Below are 11,916 nucleotides of genomic sequence, written 5' to 3'. Positions count from 1 at the left end.
CCATGCTGGGTGGACACTCTCCTCTGACATCCAACACAGAGATCTTTGTACAGAGATCAGGAGAAGGCTTCTCTTAATAGCTTTGCAGAGCACCTCAGGCTCAGGGACTCAGGACTGATACCCATAGAATGCTGTAGAGGAAACCTTTGTGATTCAAGGGCTCATCTGCCTGGGTCCCTGAGCCTCTAGAGATGATCCCAGGACTGGGCTGTGGCTGGTTATGGGCTCAGACAGGGAGGTGCCAGGGGGTTTGCCCTTGGCTCCTGGGAGTAGAGCAGTATTTCTTTCCCTTTCCCTGCTTTTTGAACTTTTCTTCCTTGGGAAAATGGAAGGACTGGAAGAAGTCTGTCTATGGAGAGTGAGGCTGGCTGGGAAACTGCTCGCTGTTCTCCATTGTCATCCTGCTGGGGATTTGGAGTTGTTGGCAGGTTAGCCTCTCCACCATTCCAATCTGCTTCTCTCCATTTAATCCATGCATCTCTGTCTCTTCACTTCGTGACATGGTTGCAGAAGTCCTACCTGTAGCTGCCACTCCAGGGCATAAGTCCCTCAGTGAGTGAATTCCAGATGGTTCTGTCTAGAGAGAAATTGTACAGGGTCGTTGCTCAGTATGTAGGTACATGGAAGAGGATACTGCACGGCATCCAAACACATTTCATATAACATCAATCCACATACTCTGGTACTCATCGGTTCTATTTACACCTTTCGCGATTACTGCTATTCACTGTACTGTGAAGTGTGAATTTTTATTATGTTTCACTTCTGCAAAGGAAGAGACAGTGTTTAGCACTGGAGATTCCAAAGGCCTAGCTGGACGGGAGGCCTTGACACACAGGTGTGCTCCTGGGAAATAGCTCTTTCATAAAACGCCCCGTTGAATCCCATGATGTGTGGATTGCTCTATGCCCTATCTAGGGTTGATGTCAGTGTAAATATATATACATATATTTATATATATTTATATTTACATATTAATATATATATATTAATATATATATTAACTTGAGTATTTCTTATATACATTTCCAGTATTCCCTTTCCCAGTTTCCGTGCAAATATCCCCTTCCCTCCTCCCCATCCTCCCCCCCTTGTCGCTCTCCTCCCAACAATCTAGTTCACTGGGGGTTCAGTCTTAGCAGGACCCAGGGCTTCCCCTTCCACTGGTGATCTTACTAGGATATTCATTTTCCATGTTCCCTTCCCCAGCTTCCAGACTTTAGAAGCTTCACACATAAGTGGCATTCTCTTGGAACGATGAGGCTAAGAGGCTGTAGGCTGTCTGCTGGATCTGAGAGTGCTAGGATATCCTGCTCCTAAGGGAATTGTTACTGCTCCATTGCAATACTGAGAATAGCATCAGCAGGCTTCTGCTTTGTACTCCCTGAAACAATACTGTCTTCTCCAGGAGTGGATCCAACAGCTCTCAGAACCTCCTCAATAACTATGTGTTTCGCAAGGATTACCTGCACTTGCTTACACACCCCTATTCTGTGTTCTGAAAACTTTTCAAAGCCCATTCATTTGAGACTGGTGAGTTCAGGACAGTAGTCCCAAGTGTCTTGTCCTACGCTGACAGTTCACTCTCATGAGGCATCACCTGCCCTTGACAGAGGATTTTCCCACGGGACTTGGATGTACGGGGAATTGTGTGTACTGACTCCTGTCAGATCTGTACAAGATGGCATCAAGGCCCCATTTGCTCTTCATTATGGAATTCACATTCCTGGCACTGTTCTTGGTATTTAGGTCCATGTCAGTCCATAGTTATATGTTAGCATGGAAACCCAGGGCAGCTGCCTTCAAAGATATTCCTAGTATGGACCACATCTTCACCTTGCCAGACGTAAAGCACAGCAAAACACCAGGCAGGCAGAGAACCCTCAGGGGCTGGAACTGGCATGTTCAAACACTCTGGCTTGACCTTGGCCAGCACAGATTCAGAGGACAGCCTCTATGTAGGAAGATCTCCTTCCTCCTCTCAGAGTATAGGTCATCTAGAGTTAGGCTAAGGTGCTGGCACCCATGTGAGCAGAGGCAGCAGCCTGGGCTTCTTCAATGTCAAAGCCTGCCTGCCACCCCTGTATCACATGTCAGAGCAGTCCATCTCATGAGAATTCTAGGAGTGCTGATACCCTGGGTGACTATCCCATGTTCTGCTGCCAGTTTCTTTGCTTCCACATGGCCAACTGTGAGAAGGGATTGAGAAAGGGAAGGTGATGAAGCCCTGCTAATATCTACTTGGTGCCAGCAAAGAAAATGGGTTCTGACTGGCCAGATCTTTGAGTTAGATTTTCAAATATGCCACCTCGGGACAGTTAGTCGGCACTTTCAGGAAGCTGCTCCAGGGTGGGAACAATGAGACTGGATCCCTGAGGCCGGTGCAGTTGGCCAGGGATTTTGGGACAGTAAAGCTGAGTGGGAACCCTGGGCCAGGTGCAACAGGGCAGGGACCCTGGTTCAGTTACAACATAGCAGGGATCCTGGGGGAGATGCAAGGGGGCAGGAGTCCTGGGGTAGGGATCTTGTAGTAGTGGCCCTGTGGCATGTGCAACTGGCAGGGACCATGGGGCAGGTGCACTGTGACGTGCACCCAAGCTGGAATGTTCAGACAGGTGTGTGTTTGCTTCATGCAGCTGCTGTCTGAAGTAGAGAACACTGGCAACTGCCCCAGAGGGGATTTTGGGAAGTCCTTCCAAGAATCCCTCAGCTCCTAACTGAGAAGCTATACATTCCACAGATAGGCCTTTATTGAGATGAGCAGATTCTAAGGGGGCTGCCTTGAATGAACAGCCAAAGAAATCAGAAATGAAGAACAAGCAATTGCAGCAGACATGTCCAGTGTGTTTTGCTCAGAAAAATAGGACTGGAAGAAACTGATTAAGTCAAATTACTTATCTATCTATCTATCTATCTATCTATCTATCTATCTATCTATCTATCTATCTATCTACCTATTCACCCATCCATCATCCATCCATCTATCCATCCATCCATCCATCCATCCATCCATCCATCCATCCATCCATCCATCCATCCATCCATTCATTTCCCTGACCCAAGTCAGCTTTTATTTGTAAGAAGAAGGTCACAGCGGCGCTCCCTTGTGGTGACAATGAGGATTGCAAGGAGTGAGATGGATTATTTGTTTGATTGTTTGTTTGTTTGTTTGTTTGTTTATTGCATGAGGTGGGATAGAATGCCAGTTGTGGCCAGTCCCCATCAGCATCCACTGTGCTACAGACCCAGTCTCAGTGTGACACAGAAGAGGCCTAACTGGAAAGTTTGTCTTATCTCTAAGGGACACTGTATAATACAATACTCTGGACTGCAGATCAGTCAAGGCCTGTGTTTAGGAGACTTGGGAATAGAATGAATGTCTGTGAGTCTGGACTTAGACTCTGTGGAGGGCTCAGGTCACCGGACTGTCCTGAAGCTTCCCACTGTGATTTATTTCCCTCCTACAGAGCCAGACACCTGAGCAACTGCATTTCCTGGTTATCCCCTATTCCTCTTACACTGTGTAGAGTGTTCAATCTCAGGGAGGGCCTGGGAATCTGAGAGACACCACTGAGCCCCCTGGGCCTGGCTGACTCAACCTGAGGCTACTCTGTGTGTCTTCATTTTGCTCACCCTCCAGAGACCTCAAAAGGCAGCAGTGAGCTTGCTGAGAGGCAAGGAACCTCCATATTAGCCCAAGAGCAACTGTCCTCTTTTACAGGTTCATCCACAGAGCATGTAATTTTGATTGATGCAACAGTCTGGAAGAATGGATGACATCGTCTCCCAAGGGCAAGTGCTGTGCTAGTGGATACTGAGGAGCTGCAGGGATCAGACCCCTCCCCATCCTTCTCCAGCCTCTCTTGTTCTTCCTTGTGATGGTTCCTGCAAATCTGAAAGATCCAGGCAGTACATGACATGGGTTTGAATATAATCTCATTACACTTTATTCCTTTCTCTGAATCTAAGACCAGGTAATTCCTACGTTTGTTTGTTTATTTACTTATTTATTCATTTGATATATATGTGTGGGGTGTGTGTGTGTGTGTGTGTGTGTGTGTGTGTGTGTGTACATATATATAATGTCGCTGTTTTTAGATATACCAGAGAGGGCATCAGACCTCATTAGAGATATTTGTGAGCTACCAAGTGGTTTCTGGGACTTGAACTCAGGACCTCGGGAAGAGCATTCAGTGCTCTTAACACTGAGCAATCTTTCTGATTTCCATTCTAACTTTCTTAATTCCAGTACTGTATTCTTTATATAGGTTACATCCTGATCCCAGCCACTTTCCCTCCTCCTTTCCCAGTGCCACCTTACAAATCCTTCTCACCATAATGCTCTCCCTTCTCTTTGTAGAAGGGCAGACTCCCTAGGTACCACCCCACCCTGGGACATGTATTCCCAGCAGTATCAGGCACCCCCTGTCCCACAGATTTACAATCAGGCTGCCCAGGTATGGGGAAGGGTTCCCATGGCAGGCAAGAGAGACTGAGACAGTCCTGGATCTACTTGTCAGATGACCCACATGGAGACCAACTGCAGATAGCTACACCTGGCCCTGGGATTGGTTGCACAGGCTCTAGCATACTCCATGGTCCAAGGTATCTGACTATAGGGGACTTCTTGTAGTGTTTTTAACCCCTGTAGTCTGCTCACCACGCTCCCCCACTCTTCCACAAGACTTCCCGAGCTCCATCTGAGGACTGACTGTGGCTTTCAGCTGCTGAGTGAAGCCTCTCCAGAGACAGGTGTGCTACTTCTCTGTCTGCAAATAAATCAGAGTAACATAAGTACTGTCAGAGGTTGTCTCTGTCACATGAGATGGATCTCACTTTGGGGCAGTCATTGATTGGTTGTTCCCTCAATATCTGCTTTACCTTTATCCCTGCACACTTATTGGCAAAACAGATTTTGAGTTGAAGGTGTTGTGAGTGCATTGACGTCCTCTTCCTCTTCTAGAAGTTCTTTCTTGCTACAGGAGGTGGCCATTTCCATCTTCTGCTCCGGTAGGAATCTAAGCTAGAGTCACCCCCATAGACTCCCCCATCCTCTCCCTTACCAGGCATCCAGCAAGTCACCAGAGATCCCTGGACACTCCTGCCCAGACAATTTGTAATCTCACTCCTAGCCCTCTTCCAAACCCCTCTCCCTAGACCTGACCAGCATTTCCATCTCCTTTCCTGCCTCTTCTCTTACCCTGTTCCATCATCCTTCTTAGACTATTTTGTTTCTCCTTCTTGTGAGATCCACACCTCCTCACTCAGGCCCTCCTTCTTCCTTCATGCCTATCAACCTGTTATCCTGCACTTTATGGTTAATGTCCACTTATAAATGACATACATTTTTCTGTGGTTCTGGGTTACCTCACTCAGGATAACATTCTCAAGTTCATCCATTTGCCTACAAAATTCATAATGTGTTTATTCTTAATAGCTGACGAGTATTCCATTGTGTAGATATACAATATTTCCTGTATCCATTCTTCAGTAGGGGGACATACAGGTTGTTTTCAGTTCTTGGACATTACAGGTAAAACCACTATTAACATAGTTCATCAAGTGTCCTTGTGGGATGGTGGGTCACCATTTGATTATATGTCCCAGGGTTGTTTTGCTAAGTCCAGATGAAAACTGATTCCCAGTTTTCTAAGAAACTGCCAATATGATTTCAAAAATGGATGTACAAGTTTTCAATCCAAGCAGCAATGGAGGAGTGTTCCCACTATTCCACATCCTCATCAGCATGTGCTGGATGTCACTTTAGATTTTTATTTTATCCATACTGATGCACATAAGTTGGAATCCCAGGGTGCTTTTGATTTGGATATACCTGGTGACCAAGGATGGTGACCAGTTCTTTAAGTGGCTCTTGGCCCTTCAAAGTTCTGCTGATGAATTTATCTCTGCACCACATTATTAGGTAAGGATATTTGGTCTCTTGTAGTTTCACTTGTTATTTATGTAATTTTAATTTTAATTTTGTGCACTATAGGGTTGGTGAAGATCCTCTTCCAACCTTTATGCAGACATTTCTATTAAGTGTTTTGTTTTACTTACAGAAGCTTTTCAGTTTCATCAAGTTTCATTTATTAATTGTTGATCTCAATATCTGAGCGCCATTCGTGTTCTGCTCAGGAAGTTGTCTCCTGCACCAATGTGCTCAAGCCTATTTCTCACTTTTTCTTGTATCAGATTTGATGTATAAGGGTTTATTTTGAGGTCTTTGATCCACTTGGACATGTGTTTTGCACAGGTTTATAGATAAGGCTCATTGCATTCTTCCCTATGCCTATATCCAATTAGACCAGCACCACCTGTTCAAGATGCTTTCTTATTTTTTGTCATATGATTTTGCCCACTTTATTGACAATAAGCATCCATACTTGTGTGGGTTTATTTCAGGGTCTTGGATTTCATTTTATTGATCAGCCTGACTGTTCCTATACCAATACTGTAGTTTTATTGCTATAGCTCTGTAGGACAGCAGTAAATCAGAGATGGTGATTCCTCCCGAAATTCTGTTATTGTTCGGGAATGTTTTAGCTATCTTGGGTTTATTTAATCTTTCACTTAAAGTTGAGAATTTCACGTTAAGGTCTGTAAAGACTTGTTTTGGTATTTTAATGGGTATTGCATTCACTTTCTGATATCTTTCAATTGCTTTTTTCAGAGATTTAAAATTTTTGTCATACAGATCTTTCACTTTCTTAGAGTTACACTAAGATATTTATATTATTTGTTGCTATTGTAAAGAGCAATGTTTCCCTAATTTATTTGTCAGCCCCTTCATTGTTTGTTTAAAAGAATGGTACTGATTTTTTTTAGTTAATGTTGTATCCACCCACTTTACTGAAGGTATTTCTCAAATATAGGAGTTCTGTGATAGAATTTTTGGGGGCTCTTGTACATACTATGATATCATCACAAATGCCAATATGATATCTTCTTCCCTTCCAATGCATATCTCGTTTTTCACATTTAGTTGTCTTATTCCTCTAGCCTGAACTTCAAGAACTATATTGAAATGTTAGGGAGAGGGTGGCCAGCCATGCCCTGCCCCAGAGTTTATGGGAATTATTTTAAGTTTCTCTCTATTTAGTTTGACATTGGCTAGTGGACTGCTGTATATTACTTTGTGTTCATGTATTCTTCAGTATCCTTCTCTCTGTGTAAGTTTCACATGATGGACTGTCACGTTTTGCCAAAGGCCTTTTCAGAATCTACTGAGATGATCATGAGATTTTTAAAAATTAATCAATTTATTCATTTAATTTCAAATGATATCCACTTCCTTGTTGCCCCTCCGCAATCACCCATTCCATCCTCCCCATGCCCCTCAGCTTGGCGTCTATGAGGGAGCTCCTCCACTCTCTCCTCTACTCCCGCCTGACCACTCTAACATTCCCCTATGCTGGCATATCAAACCTCCACAGGACCAGGGGCCTCCTCTCCCATTGATGTCAGTGAAAGTCATGTATCTGGAGCCATGGTTCCCTCCATGTGTATTCTTTAGTTTTTGCTTTGTTCTTCGGAGCTCTGTGTGTCCAGTAACCTGATAATGTTTTTCTTATGGGGCTGAATTCCCTCAGGTCCTTCAGTCCTTCACCTAGCTCTTCCAGTGGGGTCCCCAGGCAGAGTCTGATTGTTGGCTGTAAGTATCTACAGCTGTATGGGTCAAGTACTGGTACAACCTCTCAGGAAATAGCAATAGCAGGCTTCTGTCAGTAAGCACATCTTGACATCAGTACTAGTGTCTCAGTTTGGTATCTGCTCATGGGATGGAATCCTAGGTGGAGCACTGAAGGAAAGGTATGGCCTTTCCTTCAGTGTCTGTTCTATTTTTTTATTGCTGTCTTTACTTTGGACTTGAACATACCTAGGTTAAAAATTTGAAATGAGGAGTTGGGGATTTAGCTCAGTGGTAGAGCGCTTGCCTAGCAAGTGCAAGGCCCTGAGTTCGGTCCCCAGCTCCGAAAAAAAAGAAAAAGAAAAAAAAATTTAGGATGATTGTGTGGCCCCTTTGCCTATGTGGGGCTGTGTCTATGTAGTGGAGGTGTCTATACAGATTGCAGGTCCCCCTTGTTGCATACGTTAGATAAAGTCAACCTTTTGCATCCTGGGGGACTCTCACTTCCCTAACATCTGGGACTTTGTAGTGGCTACACCCAGTTCATCATTCCCCACTGCTACATACTTTTAATCAATTTCCTGAAATTCTAATTCGCTCATGTCTTTTCTATCACCTGATCCTGTCCTCACCACAACCCTGCATATGTATCTACCACTACTCTCTTGCTCACAGGTCCCTGCCTTGCTCTACCTCCTGTGATTATTTTGTTCCCTGTACTATGTGGGAATGAACATCCACACTTTGGTCTTCCTTCTTCTTTTTTTTTTTTCGGAGCTGGGGACCGAACCGAACCCAGGGCCTTACGCTTCCTAGGCAAGGGCTCTACCACTGAGCTAAATCCCCAACCCGGTCTTCCTTCTTCTTAAGCTCCATATGGTTTGTGAGGTTTATTGTGGCATATTGAGCTTTTGGGGGTAATAACAACTTATGAGTTTGTACACAGCTTGTGTCTGGGTTACCTCTCTCAAGTTTATATATTTTAGATCTATTCATTTCCCTGTAATTTCGTGAAGTCATTGTTTATACTAACTTGGTAGTACTCTAATGTGCAAATGCATCTCAATTTCTATATCCATGCTTCCATTGAGGTACATGTGGATTGGTTACAACGTCTAGATATTATAAATAAGGCTTATATAAACATAAGGGAGCATGGGGCCTTGTTATATGTTGGAACATCTTTGAGGATTTATGTCTAGTAGTGTTATAGCTAGTTGTTCATGTAGAACTATTTTTAATTTTCTGAGGAAGCACTGAATTGATTTCTAAAGTGATTTTACCAGCTTGCAGTTCTACCAGCAGTAGAAGAGTGTTGCTCTTTCTCCACATCCTTGCCAGCATTTCCTGTCACCTGTGGTTTTGATCTTAGTCATTGCTGTGCTGTGGATTGTGAGGGTCATTTTGATTTACACTTCCCTTAAGAGGAAGGATGTTGAACACTTCTTTAAGTGCTTCTCATCCTTTCAAGGCTCCTTAGTTGAGAATTCTTTGTTTAGCTCTGTACACCGATTGAAAAGTATTGTTTTTGGATTTTTGGAGACTAACTTCTGAATTTTTGTGTATTTTTTATATTAGCTCTCTATCAAATGTAGGATCAGTAGAGATCTTTTCCCAATCTCTGGATGCCATTTTCTCCTAATGATTAAGACCTTTGCCTTACAGATACTTTTTAATTTTATGAGGTCCCATTTGTCGAATGGTGATTTTAGAACATAAGCCATTGGCATTCTAGTCAGAAATTTCCCCCTGTGCCAATGTGTTTGAGGCTCTTTCCCACGGTCTCTTCTATTATATTCAGCATGTCTGGTTTTATATGGAGGTTCTTGATCCACTTGGACTTGAACATTGTACAAGGATTTGAGAATAGGTAAATTTGCACTCTTTTCATGCTCACCGACAGTTCAACCAACACCTTTGGTGGAAAATGCTGTTTTTTTTTTTTTTTTATGCCAGATGGATTTGGCTTCTTTGTCACAGATTAAGTTCCCATCCATGTGTAGGGTTATTTTCTGGGTTGTACATTGTATTACTTTGATCTACTTTCCTGTCCCTGTACCAATAACTGTTTTTTAAAATTATTACTCTGTAGTACAGGTTGAAGTCAGGAATGCTGATCTCCCAGAATTTCTTTTATTGTTGAGAATATTTGCCCTATCCTGTGTTTTTTTGTCATTCTAGATGAATTTGAGAATTGCTCTAACTCTATGAGGAAGTGAGTTGGAATTTTGACGGGGATTGCATTGAATCTATAGACTGCTTTTGGTAAGATGGCCATTTTACTCTCTTTATCCTGCTGATCCAAGAGCATGGGAGATCTCTCCATCTTCTGTGGTCTTCTCCAATTTCTTTCATCGGAGACTTGTCCCTGTTGTACAGATCTTTCACTTGCTTGGTTAGAGTCACGCTGAGGTATTTTATATTATATGTGACTAATGTGAAGGGTGCTGTTTCCCTAATTTTTCTAAGCCCATTATTTTTTTGAGTAGGGGAAGACAGGTGATTTGGTAGAGTGAATTTTCTATCCAGGCACTCTGCTTAAGTTGTTTATCAGCTGGAGGAGTTCTGGTACAATTTTTTCTGGTCACATGTTTATACTACCATTTCATCCACCAATAGTGATATCTTAACTTCCTCCTTCCCAATGTGTATCCCTTTGATCTCTTTTTGTTCTCCTATTGCTCTGTCTATAAACTCACGTAATATATTGTATAGATAGGGGCAGAGAGGGCAGGCTTGCCTTGTTCCTGATTTTAGTGGGATTGCTTCAAGTTTCTCTACATTTTGTTTGGTATTGGCGGTTTGTTGTATATGGTTATATATTTACCTAAGTATGAATGTGTATGACCAAATACATACATATATATATATATATACATATATATATATATATATGTGTGTGTGTGTGTGTGTTTGTGTGTGTGTGTGTGTGTGTGTTTGTGTGTGTGTGTGTGTGTGTGTGCATGGACATTCATTCAGGTTATATGTCCTCTGCCCTTGTAACACTGAATTACATTAATCAGGGTTGTTCTAGCTCTCAGTATTATAAAGGGGAAAAGTTTGTGGAAATGGTGTACTTTTAAACTACCCCCATAGTTAAGCAGGTTTACATGGCCAAAACATTTAAATTCTGATGCTTAATGAAATTGAGCACCCTCACTTTGTTATTTTCTTTCTCCCTTATAAGTGTGGCTATGTTGGACCACCATATACATCTGTGTACATAGGTGCATGTGGAGGCTTGCCCTGAGGTTGACGGAAATTATCCTCTAATTACTCTCCCTTGCTCAATGAAAGAGAGTCTCTCAATGGCTAAGCTGGCTGCCTGTTCTTCCTAGCATTTATGTAATCATCAGTTGATCACTGAGCCATCAGTAGTGCACATATTTATTTTTGAAAGTCACAGTCAAGAGTTTATTTTGCCCCTTTTCTGCATGGAATTCTTTCTTGGTTTATTACTCTTTTGATATATTTTAAGTTGTACTCATACCTTTTTGGCCAGGTTGGTTATAGGGTTATTCCACAAATCCTGCCCTTTTCTTTGAACTGGCATTTAGTTGATGAGCAAAGATTGGATTTTAAAGTTCTGCTCAGACCGTAGAGTAGGTACAGTTTGTTTCAGCCAGAATACATAAAATAACTGAAATAATGTGCAAAAATGAACAGCTCTCACGGAAACATTAAAATTTAGATGAAAATTTAGTTAGGCTAGTTAGTTGTATTTTTATTTATAATCTTTTGTGTTCTTCTCTTGTCCAGCCAAGATGCACACTTATCTGGCAGTTCTGGAGACCATGAAAACCTGATTTTTAAAGAGCACCCACACAACTTCTCAAAAAGTCATGATGTGTCTGACAAAGTGGAAGCTTCTCGTAAAGTAACAGAGCTTGAGAATGAACTGAACACTAAGTGAGAAGAGAGAGGTCACCTGTACTCAAGCAGGTCTGACCTTGGCAGTCGATTTGTGGGGTGGGCCTGAAGAGGAAGGAACAAATGTCCTTCTAAGTGATGTTTAATTTCTTTTTCTGAAATGGTTGCAATTGAGAGATGTTCCACATCCAAGAAATTTTGTCTTACTTTACCAAGAAAAATCCTGCCTAGTTCTTAGTGATCTGACTAAGGTGAAGTTACCCGTTCTTGTTAGCTTTGGCACTCTTGGACCCAGAAGGCAGAATGAAGGGCTTTAAAGATGACAGGGTGTTTCCTCTACCCTACCTTTTCCATTGTCATTCCAAGGGCAGTAGGCCTAGATATTATCTTTCTGTTCTTTCTCCAAACTCCATTTT

The 11,916-nt window shown here is 42.5% G+C and overlaps 1 pseudogene; it reads right to left on the bottom strand.

Moving 5' to 3' along the window:
• LOC134485036 (sperm motility kinase Y-like) overlaps positions 1 to 11,916 on the bottom strand; it is a 319,058-nt pseudogene that overhangs the window by 275,763 nt on the left and 31,379 nt on the right.

Source organism: Rattus norvegicus, chromosome 1, assembly GCF_036323735.1.
Source record: "Rattus norvegicus strain BN/NHsdMcwi chromosome 1, GRCr8, whole genome shotgun sequence".
Taxonomy (NCBI): Eukaryota; Metazoa; Chordata; class Mammalia; order Rodentia; family Muridae; genus Rattus; species Rattus norvegicus.
The sequence above is the reverse complement of the archived record's forward strand: the minus strand, read 5'-3'. Positions and strand labels throughout refer to the sequence as shown.